Source organism: Hyperolius riggenbachi, chromosome 5, assembly GCF_040937935.1.
Source record: "Hyperolius riggenbachi isolate aHypRig1 chromosome 5, aHypRig1.pri, whole genome shotgun sequence".
NCBI classification, from domain to species: Eukaryota; Metazoa; Chordata; class Amphibia; order Anura; family Hyperoliidae; genus Hyperolius; species Hyperolius riggenbachi.
Window position 1 is genome coordinate 41,118,324 of NC_090650.1, and position 9,574 is coordinate 41,127,897.

The 9,574-nt window shown below is 52.2% G+C and overlaps 1 long non-coding RNA gene across 1 annotated transcript in view; it reads right to left on the reverse strand.

Moving 5' to 3' along the window:
* The window catches only part of LOC137519594 (uncharacterized), a 74,446-nt gene extending 69,634 nt beyond the window's left edge, over positions 1-4,812 (reverse strand). Inside the window, exon 1 of the long non-coding RNA XR_011021025.1 lies at positions 4,628-4,812. This is a non-coding gene — a long non-coding RNA (uncharacterized lncRNA). The remainder of the gene's footprint in view (positions 1-4,627) is intronic.
* Between the last annotated feature and the right edge of the window lie 4,762 nt (positions 4,813-9,574).

A 9,574-nucleotide genomic window follows, 5' to 3' on the forward strand; every position in this document is an offset into this window, starting at 1 on the left:
CGGCCCTGCTGCTCTATTTGGCTGCAGTAATAAACTGAATTACACCAGCAACAAGCATGCAGCTAATCTTCTCAGTTCTGACAATATTGTCAGAAACCTCTGACCTGCTGCATGCTTGTTCAGGGTCTATGGTTGAAAGAATAAGAGGCAGAGGACCAGCACGGCAGCCAGGCAACTGGTATTGCTTAAAAGGAGAGAAATATGGCAGCCTCAAGATTATTCTCACCTCAGGTTCCCTTGAAAAGTGCAACGCAAAGACAGTGGGCCCAAGTTTTGGTGACCCTTTCCCCAGAAAATTCACATAATTGTGCAGGTTTTCTCAAGAAAATACACATCATGTCGGCAGATATGCCCGGAAAATACGTGCAATCATGTCGGCAGATATGCCCAGAAAATACGTGCAATCATGTCGGCAGATATGCCCAGAAAATACGTGCAATCAAGTCGGCAGATATGCCCAGAAAATACGTGCAATCATGTCGGCAGATATGCCCAGAAAATACGTGCAATCATGTCGGCAGATATGCCCAGAAAATACGTGCAATCAAGTCGGCAGATATGCCCAGAAAATACGTGCAATCAAGTCGGCAGATATTCCCAGAAAATACGTGCAATCATGTCGGCAGATATGCCCAGAAAATACGTGCAATCAAGTCGGCAGATATGCCCAGAAAATACGTGCAATCAAGTCGGCAGATATGCCCAGAAAATACGTGCAATCAAGTCGGCAGATATGCCCAGAAAATACGTGCAATCAAGTCGGCAGATATGCCCAGAAAATACGTGCAATCATGTCGGCAGATATGCCCAGAAAATACATGCAATGATGTCGGCAGATATGCCCAGAAAATACATGCAATCATGTCGGCAGATTTGCGCAGAAAATACATGCAATCATGTGACAGACCTGCCCAGAACATACACCTGCTAATATAAATAAAAAAACAAAAACATTTACTCACCTGCAGCAGCAGACCTCCTGTCCCAGCCTCCATCCGGCACGCAGCTCCCATGGGTGGTTGGGTGGGTTGGTAGCTAGGTAGCCTGGTGGGTAGGTAGCCTCGTGGGTGGGTTGGTAACTAGCCCGGTAGGTAGGTAGCCTAGTGGGTGGGTAGGTAGGTAGCCTGGTGGGTGGGTGGGTAGGTAGGTAGCCTGGTGGGTGGGTAGGTAGCCTGGTGGGTGGTTTGGTAACTAGCCCGGTAGGTAGCCGGGTGGGTGGTTAGGTAGGTAGCCGGGTGGGTAGGTAGGTAGCCGGGTGGGTGGTTAGGTAGGTAGCCGGGTGGGTGGTTAGGTAGGTAGCCTGGTAGGTGGTTAGGTAGCCGGGTGGGTAGGTGGTTAGGTAGCCGGGTGGGTAGGTGGTTAGGTAGCCGGGTGGGTAGGTAGCCTGGTGGGTGGGTGGGTAGGTAGCCGGGTGGGTGGTTAGGTAGGAAGCCGGGTGGGTAGGTAGGAAGCCTGGTGGGTGGGTAGGTAGCCGGGTGGGTAGGTGGTTAGGTAGCCGGGTGGGTAGGTAGGTAGGAAGCCTGGTGGGTGGTTAGGTAGCCGGGTGGGTAGGTAGGTAGGAAGCCTGGTGGGTGGGTAGGTAGCCGGGTGGGTAGGTAGAAAGCCTGGTGGGTGGGTAGGTAGATAGCCGGGTGGGTAGGTAGGTAGGTAGCCGGGTGGGTAGGTAGCCTGGTGGGTGGGTAGGTAGCCGGGTGGGTGGTTAGGTAGCCGGGTGGGTGGTTAGGTAGGAAGCCTGGTGGGTGGGGTAGGTAGCCGGTGGGTAGGTAGGAAGCCTGGTGGGTGGGTAGGTAGCCGGGTGGGTAGGTGGTTAGGTAGCCGGGTGGGTAGGTAGGTAGGAAGCCTGGTGGGTGGTTAGGTAGTCGGATGGGTAGGTAGGTAGGAAGCCTAGTGGGTGGGTAGGTAGCCGGGTGGGTAGGTGGTTAGGTAGCCGGGTGGGTAGGCAGGTAGCCCTTTGAGTACCTATCCGGGTGGGGGGCCCGACTCCTATCCTCCCTCCCTCCCTTCCTTCCTTCCTTCCCCCCTCACCTCGGGGGGCCCCCCTCCCGATATGCGCGGCGGGAGAGCGGCAAATACAGGAAGTCTTCAGGGCTCTCCAGGCAGACGCTAGAGGCTCAGCCGCTTGGTCTCCAATATGTCTCCAACTCTGTCGACATATTGGAGACCAAGCGGCTGAGCCCTCTAGCGCATGCCTGGAGACCCGGCTCTCCCGCCGCGCATACCGGGAGGGGGCCCCCCGAGGTGAGGGAGGGAGGGAGGATAGGAGTCGGGGCCCCCGGGGGAAAAAAATAATAAAAAATATATATATAAAAAAAAAATACTTAATGGGCCCCTGAAGAAATCGGAACTTCAGGGGCCCTCGTGCGGCGGCACGGCCGTATGTCCGCCACTGGTGCTATATAATATATACTATTAATATGGTAGGACATAAGACTATGGTAGGATTAGAGTGTGAGCTCCTCTGAGGACAGTCAGTGACATGACTATGTACTCTGTAATGTGCTGCAGAAGATGTCAGTGCTATATAATACATAATAATATGGGAGGACATTAGACTATGACTATGGTAGGATTAGATTGTGAGCTCCTCTGCGGACAATCAGTAACATGACTATGTACTCTGTAGAACGCTGCAAAAGACGTTTTATAAATACTAAAAAAATCTCTCTCAAGGTATTCCCTGGTGGTCTTATGGTCCCTTGATCTCCATATAACTTTCCTTAATGATCTTGTGGTCCCCTCTCCCCTTTACAGTAAGCCCTGGTTTGGTTGTTTAGTGGTCCCCTATCCTCATTTAGCTCCCCTAGTGGTCACCCTCCCACTCTTCTCCTGTATAAACAGAGTAGTGGTGCAGCGGTGGTGCTTGACAGTCTTACCTCCTCCAGCAATGTGTCCGTCCTCCACAGCTAGTGGCTGTCTGCTCTCTGTCTATCTCTATCTCCTGCACATTGTGTGTAATCAGGCGATGTTCAGGATTACCAAGTCGTAGTGAGCAGGTGGCCGCTACAGAGGACAGACATCTAGCTGGATGAGCTGAGACTGCTGTGCTGCTGCTCTGCATACAGGGGAGCACAGTAGTATAGCAGTGAGTGTCTCCTCCTCTGCTCAGTGCAGTGTTGGGTGCAGCCAGAGTCCCCTCAGTCATGGGCCTAATGCAGCCACCACCACCCCCTAAGTCATTGCTGCCCAGTGTCCCTACATGAAGCAGGTGCCCCCAGCTTCATAATGCCTAGTACACACAATGCTATTTTCCGTCAAATTGATGGGTCAAATCAATAATTTCCGGCATGTCTGATCTGTTCCTGATCAAGAATGGGATCGATTTTCAGATTAGTACTACAAAAAAAAACCCCAAAAAAACAAAACGATCCCATTCTCGATAGGGAGCAGATCATACATTCCGGACATTATCAATTCGACCCGCGGATCTGATGGAATATAGCATTGTGTGTACCAGCCTTAAAGCTACACTACCTGTCCCCTCCCTTCAGTATTTCACAATACCCCATCTAACGGCAGTGACAGTTCAGGGAAATGGTCACATAGGTTTCTTCAGTGCAGAAGCTTGACCGTGGGAAAGCATGTCCATACTGCGCATTTGCAAATGAGGCCCACACATGCCCAGGAGAACTAAGGCACTTGTGCGTGGCTCTTTTCATTCATGTAAATGCACTCCATTTGACTGGGCATGTGTGGATGTTACTTGCGCATGCGGAGTACAGATACAGCTCCCAGCATACCTCTCCCACTCCATAGAGGCACTACAGCTCCCATCATGCTCCTCCCCTTCCAAAGCGGCACCACAGCTCCCAGCATGCCTCTCCTCCTCCATATAGAATTAGATAGCCCCCAGGGCTCCCCAGGCTTTTTTCAATGTGAATAATGTTCCCCTGGTGCCCCTGTAGAGTATTTACAGTGGCACACACTCACCTGTCCAGCCAGAGGGCTCCCTCCATCTGTGTGCTTCATCCTCACAGGCACCTCATCTCCATGACCTGGTGACATGTACACACCTATGTGCTGCTGGGTCACTGAGATAAGGTGCCTGTGAAGATGGAGACGTTAGCACACAGCTGAGCGCGCTCCGCTGTGAATACTCTGCAGAGGCTCCGGGGGTCCACTATTCAATTTGGGGAGACCAAGGGGGGCCCAGCAACCAGATGTGGGGACCTGGGTAACAACCCAACAATATATGGAGTAGGGGTATGCTGGGACCTGTGGTGCCTCTAGGGAAGGCAAGGAGCATGACGGGAGCCGTGGTGCTTATAGGGAGGAGCTTGCTGGGGGCTGTGGTAACTCTTTTGAGGGTAAGAGACCTGCTGGGAACTGTAGTGCCTCTATAGGGGTAAGACTTGATGGGGCAATGGTGCCTCCATGGGGGGGGGGGGCATGCTGGTAGCTTTAGTGCCTCTATAAGGGAGGGAGAGACTTCCTGGGAGACTTGGTTCCTCTATTGAGGGAAAGGGACATGCTGGGACTTGTGGTACCTCTATGGAGGGGAGGGACATGCTGGGAACAGTAGTGCCTCTATGGGGGGAACCTGCTGGGAGCTATGGTACCTCTCTAGAGGGGGAGGGGAAAAACGGGCTACCTAATGCTGTGGAGTGGGGGAGGGGGGTCAGAAACTTACAGGCATGCAGAGTCACAGCAGCAGAAGAAATTCCCAGCCATGCAGATCTGATTCTCTCCCAGTGCAGTGTGGTGTCTCTCTTCTCTGGGGCCCTGGCTGCTTCTCCCCATGAATGCACACCACACACAGAGCAGCCTGGCAAGTGTGTCAGTCTCAGCGTGGTCTCCACAGGCCGGGGGGCGGAGCCTACACACATACACACAGTGCACCACGCAGTCTGTTGGTGCACAATGAGAGAGAGGATGCCGGGAGAAGCAGCAGCTTTCAGCCAATGCCCTGCTCCCTGGCCCTACTGAGTAAGCCTATCAGAACAGCAGTGGGCTGCTGGGGGCGGGGCTGAATCGAGTGGCTGCGGAGCTGCTCTAAACTTTTTTACCACCGCACCGTGCGGCCCTGATCGATTGAGGTGGCGGCGGCCCGGGGGGAGAATGCCACCCATCCCCCCCGGGCCAGTCCGCCCCTGTCTGCTCCTCACCTCAGTCATTGTCTGGTATGCTGGTGCAATGTCCAGCGACAAACACAAACTGCAGAGAGTTATAACGGTCGCGGAGAAGATCATCGGATCTCCTCTTCCACCTCTCGATCTCCTCCACTCCACCAGGATGAGGAAAAGGGCCACCATGATCTCCCGGGACCCCACTCACCCGGGCAGCCACTACTTCAGGCTCCTCCCGTTGGGCCGTCGTTATAGGGCTATACCATCCAAAACCACCAGGCGGATGAACACCTTCTTCCCCCAAGCTGTTCGGTTTCTGAACTCCAACCTCCCCCTATCTGGCCCACATACCAGCATACTCTAGCTGGGTTGTCAGCCGGTCCCCGCCGCTGACGGCCTGGGCTCATCAAATCGACTTGAGGCCACTACCTGCATCCCTATTATTATCATTAGTATTATTTGCCTGTGTTTGCACAGCAGTGTAAATGGCCGTTACGGACTACTGCTTTTCAAGTGTACGTGTTGTGTGTCTGTCTTGTGTTATACCTATTATGCCTTTGCCATGTGTACCACAATTAATTCCGATTACAGCTCTTGCTGTACTTGGCGAAATAAAGTGATTCTGATTCTATACTGGGGCAACTATACTACGTATACTGCGTCAAATATACTATCTATACTGGGGGCAACTAATACTACTTATACTGCGGCAACTATACTATCTATACTGGGGCAACTATACCAACTACCTACCCATACTGGGGCAACTATACTTTCTAAACTGGTGCAACTATACTACCTATACTGCGGCAATTATATATACTGTGGCAACTATAATATCTATACTGCGGCAACTATACCTGCTACCTACTAGTGATGGGCGAACAGTGTTCGCCACTGTTCGGGTTCTGCAGAACATCACCCTGTTCGGGTGATGTTCGAGTTCGGCCGAACACCTGACGGTGCTCGGCCAAACCGTTCGGCCACATGGCCGAACTAAGAGCGCATGGCCGAACGTTCCCCGAACGTTCGGCTAGCGCTGTGATTGGCCGAACGGGTCACGTGGTTCGGGCCCGAACGCGCTCTGATTGGCCGAACGGTCACGTGGTTCGGGTAAATAAATACCCGAACCACGTCATATCTCCGCCATTTCTCTGTGGGTTTAGCTTTGGGTAGGCAGGCAGGGTAGTTCGCTCTCCAGCCACGCTAGCCAGGGTCCCCCCCAGTCATTGTGTGTCGCTGCTGGGAACAGTAGTACACCGCTCGCTCAGCCACACTATATAGCATTCTGTTTACTGCCACTCTGTGTACCTCGCTCAGCCACACTATATAGCATTCTGTTTACTGTTCTGTGTCTGCTGGGAATAGTAGTACACCGCTCGCTCAGCCACACTATATAGCATTCTGTTCACTGTTCTGTGTCTGCTGGGAATAGTGGTACACCGCTCGCTCAGCCACACTATATAGCATTCTGTTTACTGTTCTGTGTCTGCTGGGAATAGTGGTACACCGCTCGTTCAGCCACACTATATAGCATTCTGTTTACTGTTCTGTGTCTGCTGGGAATAGTGGTACACCGCTCGCTCACCCACACTATATAGCATTGTGTTTACTGTTCTGTGTCTGCTGGGAATAGTAGTACACCGCTCGCTCAGCCACACTATATAGCATTGTGTGTACTGCCACTCTGTGTACACGGCTCAGCCTGACTATATAGCATTGTGTGTACTGCCACTGTGCACCTCGCTCAGCCACGCTATATATAGCATTGTGTTTACTGCCACTCTGTGTACACCGCTCAGCCAGACTACATAGCATTGTGTGTACTGCCACTCTGTGTACACCGCTCAGCCAGACTCTATAGCATTGTGTGTACTGCCACTCTGTGTACACCGCTCAGCCAGACTATATAGCATTGTGTGTACTGCCACTCTGTGTACACCGCTCAGCCAGACTATATACCATTGTTTACTGACACTCTGTGTACACCGCTCAGCCAGACTATATACCATTGTTTACTGACACTCTGTGTACACCGCTCAGCCAGACTATATACCATTGTTTACTGACACTCTGTGTACACCGCTCAGCCAGACTATATACCATTGTTTACTGACACTCGGTGTACACCGCTCAGCCAGACTATATACCATTGTTTACTGACACTCTGTGTACACCGCTCAGCCAGACTATATACCATTGTTTACTGACACTCTGTGTACACCGCTCAGCCAGACTATATACCATTGTTTACTGACACTCTGTGTACACCGCTCAGCCAGACTATATACCATTGTTTACTGCCACTCTGTGTACATGGCTCAGCCAGACTATATAGCATTGTGTGTACTGCCACTCTGTGTACACCGCTCAGCCAGACTATATAGCATTGTTCACTGCCACTCTGTGTACACGGCTCAGCCAGACTATATAGCATTGCGTACTCTGCCAGTCAGTGTGTATATTGCTGGGATCAGTAATACTCCACTCACCGTCAACCACTATATGAGCTCACCATGAGTTCCTCAGAGACCTCCGCTGTGAGCAGCACTCCCAACAACAGCAACAGCCAACGCCCCACGCAAGCTATAACATCCACCCCAGCAGCCAGTGGTCAGCAGCAGCCCTCCCCGGAGGAGAACGTTGTGTCCATCGGTCCGGCGCCAGAGCGATTAATGAGGGCTGCCATTGAGGGGATGATGGGGCCTGATGTGGAGGAGGAGGTCGGGCTCAGGCCAGCATCCCAAGTTAATGTTGAGGACGATGAGGGGTCTGTGACTGTGTCTGGGGATGTTGGGGTGGCAGAGGTGGTGGGTGGGTCAGACTCAGGAGAAGAGTTGTATGATGAGGATGATGATCGGGACCATCTGTATGTGCCTCAGAGTCCGACCCCGGAAAACATGTTGTATCGTGTGTTTAGGTACTAAAATCTGCGTTCCCAGTAGTGTTGGGCGAACAGTGTTCGCCACTGTTCGGGTGCTGCAGAACATCACCCCGTTCGGGGTGACTATATAGCAGACTATATAGCATTGTGTTTACTGCCACTCTGTGTACACGGCTCAGCCACACTATATAGCATTGTGTTTACTGCCACTCTTTGTCTGCTGGGAACAGTAGTACACCGCTCACCCGCCACTGTATAGCATTGTGCTCTGTGTCGCTGCTGGCAATAGTGGTACACCGCTCACCCACCACTGTATAGCATTTCTGTACTGCCACTGTACTGCTGCCAGTCAGCGTGTACTGTAAGGATAAGTGAAATGAGGAAGAAATCCGGTGAAAGAGGGAGGGGCAAGGGAAGAGGTGTTTCCCCTGACGGTTGTGCTGGGGAGCTGTACTCCACGGCGGCGGCCCCCCACAATGACATATGACGAGTTTGAGGAGATGGAAGAGGAGGGTATGGACAATGTGGACATAGACCCAGATTTTGTTTGTGAACGAGAACATCGCCGTCGTAGCAGCAGCACAGATGAGTCTGTTGAAGAACCCACTGCTGCACGAGTTCGCCTTGTGCCACAAGGTAGGCGGCGCGCAATTTCAGGCACCACAAGCGTGGAAGTTCAAGTGAGAGGCAAAAGAGGCGCAAACAGAAATCGCCAGCAAGGCAGGTGCTCCAAATTCTGGGCTTTCTTTGAAGACTGCACTGAGGATGTTACCATGGCGATTTGCAAGGTGTGCAAGACCCGCCTGAGCAGGGGGAAAAGTATTAACAACCTCTCCACCACCAGCATGAGCCGCCACATGCTATCCAAACATCCCACTCTGTGGGCAAACGCGGCAGGACAGGGTACCACCAGCAACACTGCCTCCCTTGGGTTCACCAGACTCACCACCAGACCCGCCTCAGCAGCAGCAGTAGCCCAGCCATTGCGTGGTTCAAAACATTCCAAAAAATCAGATGACGCTGACACTGTCACTTTCCGGAGTAGTGCTCTTGAGGTCTCCCAGTGTTCATCAAACACAACAACCAACAGCCCTTCGTTGTGCAGCCCTACGGTTCAGTTGTCTGTCTCGGAGATGTTTGAGCGCAAGAGGAAATTGCCAGCAAATGACCCCCGGGCCGTGGCAGTAAGAGCCAGCATAGCCAAGCTTCTGGCCTGCGAAATGCTGCCATATCGAGTGGTGGAGACAAACAGCTTCAAGGGCATGATGTCAGTGGCCATCCCACGTTACGTGGTTCCCAGCCGCTACCACTTTGCGCGCTCTGCAGTGCCTGAGTTGCATGAGCACGTGGTCAGCAAAATAACCCGAAGCTTGAAGAATGCCGTTGCCTGCAAGGTTCACGTATCCGCCTCTCCACAGAAAATGCAGACCGTCTGACTCAAATTAAAATGAATCAATCCTGGATTGGAAATGACTACGCAACACTCCAGGACCCCAACCAAGTAACATGACCAATGAACATCTGGGATGGTTTAGCGTTTCCGGTCCCTGTTTATTGAACCTCTCATCTGTATTACATTTATGACTGCATGGCGGCAAAAAGCATTGCTGCTATATCCGCACGCTTT